This window comes from Mirounga angustirostris, unplaced genomic scaffold (genome assembly GCF_029215605.1).
Source record: "Mirounga angustirostris isolate CCGP_5_RB_7025 unplaced genomic scaffold, mMirAng1.0.hap1 SCAF_10, whole genome shotgun sequence".
NCBI classification, from domain to species: domain Eukaryota; kingdom Metazoa; phylum Chordata; class Mammalia; order Carnivora; family Phocidae; genus Mirounga; species Mirounga angustirostris.
This window is the reverse complement of record NW_026991718.1, coordinates 71,943,167-71,955,071: the sequence shown is the minus strand read 5'-3', so window position 1 is coordinate 71,955,071 and position 11,905 is coordinate 71,943,167.

The window sequence follows — 11,905 nt, the reverse complement described above, 5'->3', positions numbered from 1 at the left end:
AACTAAGTCTGGCACAGGCCTCTAAGCAACCTATTTTCACCAGGCAGCCTGGGAATCCAAAACTCTCACAGGCTCGCACAAAGTTTACTGTCCATTAGAGCTGCTAACAAGCCAAGCTGCTTGGCAGGGCTATTTCCAGGGGTGATGGCCAGGCCTAGGACTGCTGGAAGGGGACAGGTGTGAAGCCTTGCTTTGTGAAGGTGGCATTTCTGCTGGCCCTGTCATAGGGCTCTGCCTGTCCCCAGGTTCTCTCCAGGGGTATCTGAGCTAACCTCCCCAGCTGGGAAGAGGGGCCTGGACCAGGGGCCTGTAGGACCCAAAGACAAGGTCAGACCCAGAGTTATAGGGTTCAAAGAAGCTGGATCAAGAGACTCTGATTTCTGGAAAATCAGATTTTTAAGTAGAATTTGTCTTCATACTCTGCTGTGCCAGATTCAGCCCTATGTCTTCTCCCAACATACCCTCAATCAGAACTTTAGTTTCTCATACCCCCCAGGTTCTCTTAGCTAGCTTTATGAAAAATTCATTTATCCTGAGATGTTAGGACGTTAAATCCAATTCATTATAATCTTCTACCCTCCTTCTAGGAAAATTGTATTCCATGGTGGAATTCCAGGCCCTCCAGGTTTGTGAGGATGCAGTTTGAGCTAAGATCAAACTTGTCTGTGGACAAGGCCATCCTGGCTGATAGCAATTTGGAGTCTACGAGAGAACAGTTCCAATGAGGCATATCAAATGAGATGAGGTAAGTCCTTCAGTTTGCAAGTGCTTGCTGAACACCTCCTGTGCCCCATCATCGTATGCCAGGGGCTGAGAAGCAAACAGCAGTGAAAGAGGCAGCCTAAGAATACCAGCAACAGGTGAAAGACTCTGGACTTGGTGACAGAAGACCTAGCTGGATGGGAGTTCAAGCTCCACCGCTGAACTGTGTGATCTTAGACAAATTATTGGCTTCTCTGAGCCTCCCTTCTAGCTTTCTTTGATTTGGAAACCGAGTTGAGTGGTTAGAAGCTTAAGCTGTGGCAACAGACAGACCCAGGTTTGAATCCTGGTTTTGTCACCCATTATTGCTGGGCCTTGGGGAAATTCCTTGATCTCTCTATGCTTCAGTTGCCTCATCCAGTAAGTGGGGATAGCCTGGTGGTTGTAAGAATCCAATATAAGAACACAGTGCAGTGCTTAGTGCACTGCCTCAGACAGAATCTCAATATGTAAATCATTATTATATTAATCACTTGTTTTCTAAGGATTAGGTGTCGGACAAGGAGGGAGAGGAAATGCTGAGAAACTGGAGGATAGGTATCAGAAATGAAGCTGGATCAGTGGGAGGATGAGGCCAAACAGCAATGGCTGGGCTCAGGAGCCAGGGAACCCATTCAGAATCATTGTGTAGTTGTGCACAAAGCTGCCTGCCTGAGGGGACCAGTGGGAGCTGAAATCCCACCTAAACCCCACTCCCTGGAAAGCTCTGCCTGTGTCGGCAGCATCGTGCACAGGGTTGGGCAGGCAATAGGATGAGGCCTGTCCTAAGGGGTCAGGGCAGCCGGAGCATTGGTGGTATAGTGGTTAGCATAGCTGCCTTCCTAAGGGGTCAGGGCAGGTCAGCCTCTGGGATTAGCAGAGGTGGAAGAAGGAAGAAAGTCCTGCAGTTCAAGGACCCTGGCGGCAGCAGCTGGTGTTCTAGGGACAGGACTCAGCTGCAAAGACCTTGCCTGGGAGGGCAGGGCAGAACTCAGTCCCCAATGCACTGCAGGGCTGGTAGGAAGCCAAGGTAGGCATTCAGGTGAGGGGCAACCCCAGACACGGTGGTCAGCAGGCACGAAGCAAAGGGCCCTGATGATCAACAGCCTGCAAGTTTAGGCTGGGCTCAGCAAAGTTGATTCTATCCTGGGTCAAGGAGAATGAGAAATCAGGGCCTGCACTCACTGGTGATGAGGATGAAACGGGCAGCTGTTGAGGCTGGAGGGGGCAGGCTGTGGGGGCAGGGAGCTAGCAGATCTATATGAACTTTTTTCCAAATCCTCTGGTAGTCTAATGCTCCACACAAGACTGTGTAGCAGGATTCACCTCTTCCTGGAGGAGTAGCTCCAAGTAGAACGGTGTTAGGGACAAGGAGATGTTCCTCTGCCCAGAAATATTGCCTTCATGGTTCTCTGTGCTCCTACTATTACTGTGTAATTTCTTGGGATGAAGTCAAAGGTCACAAGCTCAGATGCTACAGGAGCCAGGCAGTGACATAAATGGGAGAAGGAGGCCAGACGTAACAATAGGGTGCAGTGGGGACGGGTAGGGACTGCAGCAAACCAGGGAGCAAAAGTTTCCTTTAAGGAGGTCAACAGCTGCTCAGTTCAGCCAGTTCTTACCCAGTGGGAATATGTGACCAGTACTTTCAGTTCTTCACATTGTTTAAAAGAAGCCAAAAATCTCAATTTTTATGTAAAATCTTCTGGTGTGTGTGTGTGTGTGTGGTTTTTTTTTTTTTTAAACAAAACCTTTGAGGTTATCATGATGTTGACCAAACCCACAAACATCTATGGATCATATGTGGCCTCTGGCTTGGGAATTGCTCTCTCCAAGATCCCCCGGAGATGCAGCCCCCTCTGAGAGAGGTCTCACATTCAGTCCCTGACATCTCCAGGGAAGAGTGCTATTCCAACACACTCTTTCTTTCTTGTCCCTGGGTTCTCCTCCTTTCTTGTCCCAGAGGCTCTGGGCATCTGAAGATGGGAAAATGGGAGAGAGCACAGAAAGCAGAGGAGTAATATTGAGGACAAACCTCGCTGACTTCATTATTTTGTGCTCCAGGACATGCTGTGTGTCTGGTCTCCACCAGTCGCAATCTGTAGACACAGATTCGGGGAGATGAGAAGACAGCTCTGAGGCCAGGAAGGTCCCATGGCTTTGTTCCATGTGCTGAGGGCTGGTCACAGCCGAGAGGGTCCATGGTTTCCCTCTGTAAGCCACCTCTTTCTTTCCTCCTCCCTCCTGAAACAGCTCTCTGGCCTCTGTCACTCTGTGGTAGTTTCTGTAAGACTCATGTTACTGTGTGGGTTTTATTAGCAAGCTATTGCTTCTCACAACTCAACTCTGAACCTTTCAGTTGTGGTTTCCACCTTAGGTGAGTGGACTCTGAAGAAGCAATTAATATATCCCTCTACCCTCCCACACTGGGGAGAGCACAATACCTCAGGGCAAGGGGGGGGGTCTAGATCCAAGGTCTGACTTCAAAATAAGAAACAAATCATAAGCAGGATTACTTTGCTGAGAAACTTGAGGCTCAGAGGGACTGGAGTCCCCTGTCAGAGACCATGGAGGCAGTAAAGGAGGTGAGGCTCACACCCAGGGTTTTGGTCCTCCCCCGGCCCCCTGTCCTGACCTTTCAATTAGGAAAAGGGTTTGAGGCCAAACTGCAGGCCTTGTTCTAGGAGCTCTCTGGAGAATGCTCAAGAAGTGTAAGAATAAGGCCTTTCAGTCTGGCTGTTGAGATACACATGGAACACCACAGAAGAGAACAAGAGAGAGTGCACTGTTCTTCATTCCACAGGCATTGATTGGATGCCTGTTGTGTGGTCTACACACAAACTGCCCTGAGGGGGCCTATAACTCACCGGGGAGAAAAGATTTTGCCTCCACCTTGTTAGAGCTGTAAGAGGCTTTTGGGATCATCTAATTATGGATAATCTGGAATTTTCCATTTTTCTCTCTCTGTGCAGCATTTTAGAACCCTGGCCCATTACTTATATCAAAGTGGGTTCTCTGGTTGAAGAGGACAGAAAAAATCCTGAAGTTCTATCCACTTAACCCCCCTCCCTCCCCTGCTCCCATCTAGCAAAGCAGTCTCTGAGGAATCCTCCTAGGAAAAACAGTTCAAAAAATCTGTTTTAATCTGGTCCAACCCCTGAAAAATCCCAGTTTTAGAAATTGAGGTCCCAAGAGGCCAAAATACTTGCCCAAGGCCATACAACCTGCACCTCCTGATTGCAGGCAGGTCTCTTTCCTCAGCCACTGTCATACAGTAGTGTAAACATGAAGTCACCAGAAAGGGAAAGTAAGCGGTGGGAAAGCAGGAGGGGCAGATAGAGTTCAGTGTGGGTTGCTCAGGGAGGCAGGAAACTTGAGTGGGGGCCCTGATAGGAGGCTGAGAGGAGCAGAGGCGGTCATTCAGGAACAGGGCATGGGTCAAGCAGGTGTTAAATTCCAGAATCCCGTAGATAAGCAGTGTGATGCAGATGGAAAACTGGGATGGGGCTAGGATCAGGTTCCATGTAGAGAAAAGGCCTGGGGCACAGGCTTGGGCTGGTGGTAGTTGGAGGGTTGAATTCTTTCCCTCCCAGCTCACCCAGATGAATCTGCTGATGGATCCCAAGTATGCTCGACTCTGGAAGAACTACAGAAGACTGGAAGTCCAGGCAGGCGGGCAGGCACACGGGCGAGGGGAAGCGGCGTATTAAGTAAGGCTTAGAACAGCAGCTGGGTTGCATTAAAAATGAATCAAGATGATGTTTGAATGAAAACAAGAATGGAGTGCTGGGGAAGAAGCATTCCGAGGACTGCGAGTGCCAGCGGCCAAGGAGGGGCAGGGTTCCTCAGCAAGGGCCACGTCAAGCCCAGATGTAAGCCAGGGCTTCCAGTGTCTATTCAAATGAGACAGGAAAGGTGGAGCTGGCTTTGGAGAACAGCCCTTTCTGGAGGCTCCTGGGAACCTTCATTCTCTTACCCATAAAGTGGGCATAACAATCTCAATTCTATCTCTATCCCAGGGCTGCTGTAGGGAGCAAATGAACTGAAGTTGGGAATCATTGAAGGCTTTTATCAAGGCTGGGGTCGCAACTAAACTCCTTCAGAAGTGGCAAAGTGTGTGACTTGGGCCCTGGAGTAAAACTAGGGGGCATGGAGGCTGGAGATGCCTGTCTGGCTGAAGACATTTGAATTAAAGATTCCAAAGCCTCATGCTGGCCAAATGAGATGCATCTGCCTGGCACCCTTAACCCTAGCTTGTACTCCCTGAACTAAGTTTTTGGCAGAGAAATACTTAAGGTCTGAGCCTCCCAGCAGGAGATATATATATATATTCTCAAGGAGGCCTCAAGAACTATCCTGTCCATTATGATAGTCACTAGCCACATGTGGCATTTACATTCAGATCTAAATTACTTAAAATTAAAAATTTAGTTCTTCAGTTACACTAGCCAAATTTCAAATGCTCAATAGCCACATGTGGCTGGGGACTACTGAATTGGACAGCACAAATACAGGACATTTTCATCGTCATGGCAAGTTGTGTGGGTCACCACAGCTGTAGACCTATAATGATGGAATGATAGATATTGGGGTGGAGGGTTTCTTCCCTGAGGCTTCTTAAAGGACAATACATCATGTATGGGGTTCTTTCTCTACCTAACTGCAGGGTTAACCCTGATCTTTCCACCATTTTGCCACTTCCTTTAACCACCAATCTTTGATAACTCACTAACTCCTAAGAGTGAAACCACCACGCTTGCTGGTTGTGCATCTGCTTAGGAACAAAGGTCTAATGGGAGAGGGCAAGGGGCTCTCCCGAGGTTACCATATTTTCCACTGTATTAGTGACTGAAAGCAGGAATTTCTGAGCCCAAAGGGAGATGGCAAGCATGATAGAACTAAGGGAGACATTCTGGGGGAGTTAGGACCAACAGCACAGAGGAGGTGGCCACCTACTCCTGTCAGGAGGCTGCATAGCGAAGTCATTAAGAACACATGCTTCTCGGGTTGGAATCCCAGCTCTTTTACTTATTAGCTGTATGACGTTGGCTTCACATCATCTCTGAGTCTTAGTTTCTTAGTAAAACAGGAATGGTACTTAATCTCTGATAAGCATAAGGATTAGATGAATTAATGGATGGAAGCCACTCAGAACAGCGTCTGGCATGGAGTAAGTGTTAGCTAGCAGCCGCAGCAGCACTTGATTATTTGTGTCCAGGCCTTGATCAAGGTTGTGAATAAGCCAAGTTTACCATACACACCAGCCTTACTGCATACCTTGCACCCGCTCTTCCCCAGCCCTCGCCATGCACCCCCTGGATTTTTTCCGTCATGGTGACTGTTGAGCACTTAATTGTTTCTCCAGTTTTAAGAGCCACTGCTGGGCCCCATCTCCAAGGTCTTGCCTTGCCTTTGCCACACCATAGAGATCCCTCAGTCTTTCCAACAGTGGTGAATACAGCTCAGGCCAAGCAGTGGGCTGCCCACCAGGCCCCAGAGCTCCCGCAGGCAAGCAGCAAGGCTCGTCCTTATGCCAAGTGCACAAGGATTGGCCCCAAAGCTCCACCTGACCCAAGACCAGTGCATCCAGACATTGGCACCCCAAAGGGAGAGCATCTGGAGCCAAAGGCAAGTTGAGTCCATCAGATTCCCTCTCCAGAATTTGAATAAAGGAAGACCCAAAGAATGGGCAGCTGGTTAGCAACACCAGCTGAAGTTGAAAGGTGAGGGAACCAGAGAAGTCCATGATGGTCAAGTGAGAACTGAAGGGAAGAGGCGATGAAACTTCAGTGTGCAGTGAAAGAACTGCCCTGGGCCGGATGTCCCGGGGCTTAGCTGGGGGATGAAGATCTCTGGCTGAGGGAGTAAAGTAGCACCTTTTACCATCAGCTCCCCTTGCCCTTCCTTGCTGCTTATCTGGAAATGCTTCTTCTTCTGTCTTCCCCAGAAAAGCTCCATAAACACCTTTATGATGCATTTGAACCTCTAATGAAAAACAGTCACCATTAAAATAAACAATTTGTGGGATGAAAATATTAGTGCAAACAGAGCACAGCACACCACTCAGCTGCCCAGCAGCTCCTTCCTGATGGGCACATGAGTGTCTGGCCCCGGGCAGATCAGGTGATCTGGCTGGCAGAAGGACGACCCCTTTCTCCTCCTTGATCCCCCAAGTCCCTCTGTCAAAGAGAACTGGCTTCCTAGATAAAGAGGCCACACTTCAATCAAGAGTCTACCAGTGTGATTGGATGAACTAATAGAGCAGCTCTCTCCAAAATGAACTCTCAGCTAAAAACAGGAGAGCTAACCCAATCATCAAAGCTAACTCCTTGAGCAAGTCTGTTTACCTTTCTTTTTTTTTTTTTTTTTAAAGATTTTATTTATTTGACAGAGAGAGACACAGCGAGAGAGGGAACATGAGCAGGTGGAGTGGGAGAGGGAGAAGCAGGCTTCCTGAGGAGCAGGGAGCCTGATGTGGGGCTCGAACCCAGGACCCTGGGATCATGACCTGAGCCGAAGGCAGCCGCCCAACCAACTGAGCCACCCAGGTGCCCCTCTGTTTACCTTTCTGAGCTTCAGGTAATTTGTCTGTAGAAAAGGAGGAGAGAATTCAGAGTAGATCATCTCTTGGGCTCCTCGTACTTTTCTCATTGATCCCAGGGACCCCCAAGACATATCATCTTCAGCCTGTCAGCCTTTGGCCTTCCTAGCAAGCTAGTCTCCTAGTAAACAAACCACAGAAATCCTGCTCTTTCTTATTTTTCTCCCCCTTTCCTTCCTCTGACATAACCAGCATCTGTGTTAGGGGGTTTCCTCAGCTGGGGTGTGGAGTAAGAACACAGAAGCAGTGATGGCCCAGCACCATGCAGGGAGGGCTGGCGTCAGAGGATCTGCTGTGTTCTTGGTTGTTATTTTTGACACCCCACTTATTTGGAAGCTGGGTGAGGTGGCCTGGCACATCAAATGTACCTCTGTGAAAACTGAAAAAGGGATATTTAAAACACACACATAACAACAACCACTTCCTAGTAAGCCAACATCTCCTCTACTTGTGAAAAGGAGCCTGGCCCTGTTTTGTGGGGGTGGGGGGGGGGGGGGTAGGGGAAGAGCATTAGGCCCTACCTACCTGGGCCCTGAGGCACTGCGAACACAGAGGCCATTTTCATCCAGCCTTCAGAAGTTTCCTTTTGTGGCATCATGGTGTTAAAAATATTCCTCCCTGAAGGTGCAACCGCGGCAGAGCAGATGTCCCTGACTGAGCACTTGGGAAGGAGCTATTAAAAGGAACGTAATTAGGTTGTCATCCTGGGGCCTCCGAGCCAGGCTTCCGAACGCCATCTTTGTTGAAAGTTTTCCAGACGTCAAATATTTGCAGAACCCGATTTACCAAAAAGGCTGTCAATACCCAGTAGGACTAGGCTGCGTGCCGCAAAGGCAGAATGACACTGTGGGTCAAGGTTGGCATCAGGCCCTAAGACTCCTTTTTCTGTGTCCTTTCCCCATTTTGGGTCTTAGCCTAGCTCCCTAATTTCCTCTCCCCTCCTCCTCCACACGCCATCTCCCATCACCATTTGCTCTTAGGAAAGACTCTATTAGTCATTTACTCCTTAGCATGAATCTAAGTAAGCCGCTGAGCACCTCTCTCCTCTCCAGGAATGTGGGATGCATGCCTGAGCTCTGTACACTGTAGGGAACAAAAGGCTTTGTCTCCTTTTGTAAAAGGGATATCAAGCACTAGAGTGCAGATTGGAGAGGGCCTTTCTAGTGACCCTGAAATTGCACTGCAGGCTGCCACCTACTCCTCTAAGTACAGAACTAGCCTATCCCATCCTGGAGGCATCTGTTGGAATCACTCCCCTTTCTTCCAGCTGGTTAGATCCTACAGCCTCATCCGTCCCTCCATCTCTTTGTTGTTCATCTGTCTGTGCATCCAACACCTATTGAGAGTCTCTGTGGCAAGAATCGCACTGAGTGGGAATGAAGGTGGAGAGCATCCGCAGCCACCATCCTTGTTGTCCTGGAGGGAGACAGCATAGATGGAAAAAGACACTCACCAGATAATTACAGAAATAAATGTAAACAAAGGAAAAGGAAGTACATGGTGCTGTGAGGATGTATCAGAGAGGACACTGACCTGTCAGGGAAGTCAAGACAAGGAAGGTGGCCCAGATGAAGTGACAACTGAGCTAAGAGCTGGGGGGAGTGTGTGTCTTGGTAGGGGGCGGAATATGTGCTTGATGATTGACTCCTTCAGCTGGATCAGCTTGTGCAAAGGCCCTGGCTGAGCCTGAGAGGAAATAACATGATTTCATGAGATCTTTCTCCTACTAGACTTTATGAAACATCAAGGATTATAGTTACAAAATAAAAACATAAGGGGCAGGAAGGAGAATCTGAAACCAGCTTCTGAAACACTCTGTAGAAGATGAGCGTCTTATTAGGTGGTTGAGACATGGCTCTACAAACAAATCAGGCTGGGTTTTCTTTGGGGACAAAAAGAGCTCAACCTGGCCTCCTCTTCCTGGAGGCTTCCCCTGATATTCCCCTGATCTTCTTCCTGGAGGATATCCCCCTGATATCTCCCTGTCTTGCTTTTTGCCTTTTGCAATATATCATGGCTATTTCCCCAGGTCAGGAAATATTATTTTGCAGTAAAACTGTTAATGGCTACCTAACATTCCAGAGTAGAGAAAGCCACAGTTTCACTCAGTGAGCCCCCTGTTGTTGAACTTATGGCCAATGTTTTGCAATCCTAAGTAGTTCTTCCATGAATGAAAAAGCTTGTATGTCATCTTTGCCCACTCCTTTGGCTTTTGCTCAGGATAAATTTGGCTACATATTAATAAATTTGAGAGTCAGCTTTACTAAACACAAGTTTTCTTACCTACTGACCCTGTACACCCAGTCAATTGCTTTTCCCTCTCTGCCGAGGAATCCTGCTGCGTCAACTCAGTGAGTTTGGAAGAAGGGGTGGGAGGAGTCTCAGCAGCAAAGAACCATGGGCTAGGTGCTAGGTGGGCTAGGGGGTAGCCAGTGCTCCGTAAACCACTTACCTCCTTCTCCCTCTTTTCTTCTCCATCACAATGGACCAATCTGTCTGTGCTGCTGGAGGGCTGTGCCCTAATGCTCAGCACTCTACTCCACTGGTGTAGACAGAGCCTTAGGGAGGGAGGGGCTAGAACCTCCAGCAGTGCGCTCTCTGCAGGAACTTTCTCTGGAAGGCTCACAGAGAGCCCCCTCCCCCCCCCCAAAGATGCAGGGCTGCCTAGTATATATGTTAAAAGAGAGAATTCTTGAAGGAGACCAGGCTTGGAAACAGGAGACCAATCTGTGGTTAAGCTTTTGTTACAGATGTATTGTGTAAATCATCTCTCTCTAGGCCTGTTTCTCCATCCATCACATGCAGTTAGTTAATCCTCTTTTATCCCTACTTGACCAAGATGATGCAAAGATGAAGTAAATAAATATATCTACTTAAAACGAGCTAATCAACATGAAACTGTTTGGGGACAGTTCTGCAGGCAGAAAAGAAGAAACCAAGAATCAATAAGCCATAGCACATAAGTGGGCTTTGTGCTTTGCTCACTGTTGTATCACCAGTGCCTAGAACTGTGCCTGGCACTCAGTAAATATTTGTAAAATAAACGACTACACCCATAAGCACTTACTCTGTCCCAGACACCATGCTACATGCTTCATAAGCATTATTCTACTTAGCCCTCACAGATAGCTCTTTACCATAAGGGTATAAAACACTACCAGTTCTCAGATAAGAAAACTGAGGCTCAGACTGTTTTAGGTAACTTCCAAGCATTGACAGCTAGCATTTAAACTTACATTTAAATTGTAAGTTCTTCTGATGCCATTCCCCCAGCTTTTCCCACCTGTTACATGTTGCAGGGGAAAAGTTGCTGTGATGTGTGCTGTGATGTGTGCTGTGCATTAAATGAGCTCTTTATTAAAAGCTACAGCACCTGGCATGCAGTTAGTGTTCTATGAATGTGATCTATTATTATAATACTCTATTTATTAGTTCATATTTTTTGTAACCACGTTGTGAACACCTTAAGGGCAGGGGTCATTCTCCACAAGGCCAGGCAGAGTAGTTGCCTGAAATACCGATTAACTAAATAGCATTATTTTATGGTGATCATAAAGTGGAAGTAGAGGTGCTTCCTGTAAGGCAGGGCTTCTTGCTCTGGGGACAAAGCTAGTCTGACCGTGACTTTAATGGGAAGCGAGAGTAGGCCATGATTCTCCAGTGGCTTGGAATCCTGGTGGTCAACGGGGAAACGGGTAGAGCCAGACACCAAGGAAAAGACAGCAACCAACACAGGGAACTGAAGCCTGACCTCTGACCCACCACCTACATGCAGGCTAACATTCTAACAGCCTCTGGCCTCGCCCCCAGAGCCTGGTATCTGGAAGGCTCAGCCTAGCAGAGAGGTGGGCGGGGCCTCGGAGAGACTCCGGCCCAATCCCCTGGCTCCACACTTGCTGCCTGGGACTAGGTGGTGCAGGAGGCGACTTGACTCAAGAACAGATGTCAGAGTTACTGGAAAACTTCCCTCCCCTGCCCCACCCAGAAGCAATGCAGGAAAAGGGATTTAGCATTTAAGCCTCTGGCTTCTCACTTTACTACCAATGAGCCTCAGTTCCTTCATCTTTTCCATAGGGTTGTAGCAATTAAACAAAATACGACACGGAAAAATGTGTAACACAGGTACCTAACTCAGGGCCAGTGCTCAAAAAAATCAGTTGCCTCTAGATAGCAACCTGCAGGAGGGCAGGAACTATATCTGAATCACAGCTCACCAGGGTGCTCGGGCACATTCAGTTGCTAGTATAATGCTTGTTGAATGAATGAATGCCTGAATGGCTGGAATCCCATTAATGCTTCCATCTCTTCTGGTAAGCCTAGCCTGTTGTAGGCCTCTCTAAAGGCCTTTCTAAAAGGGTTAACACTCTATTTCTTTTCTCCTCTTCCAGAAGGGCCTGGGGAAAACATGAAGGCCTGGGTGCCTGGGGAGGAAAAGGGGCCACTTTCATAATGAAGACAAATTCATGGTGTTACCAGCTCCCCCTCCTCAGCTGCTTACGCCCTCATTTTGGACCTTCTTGCTTCTGGATACTAGGGCAGCAGTCTTCACCACACTGCAGACTA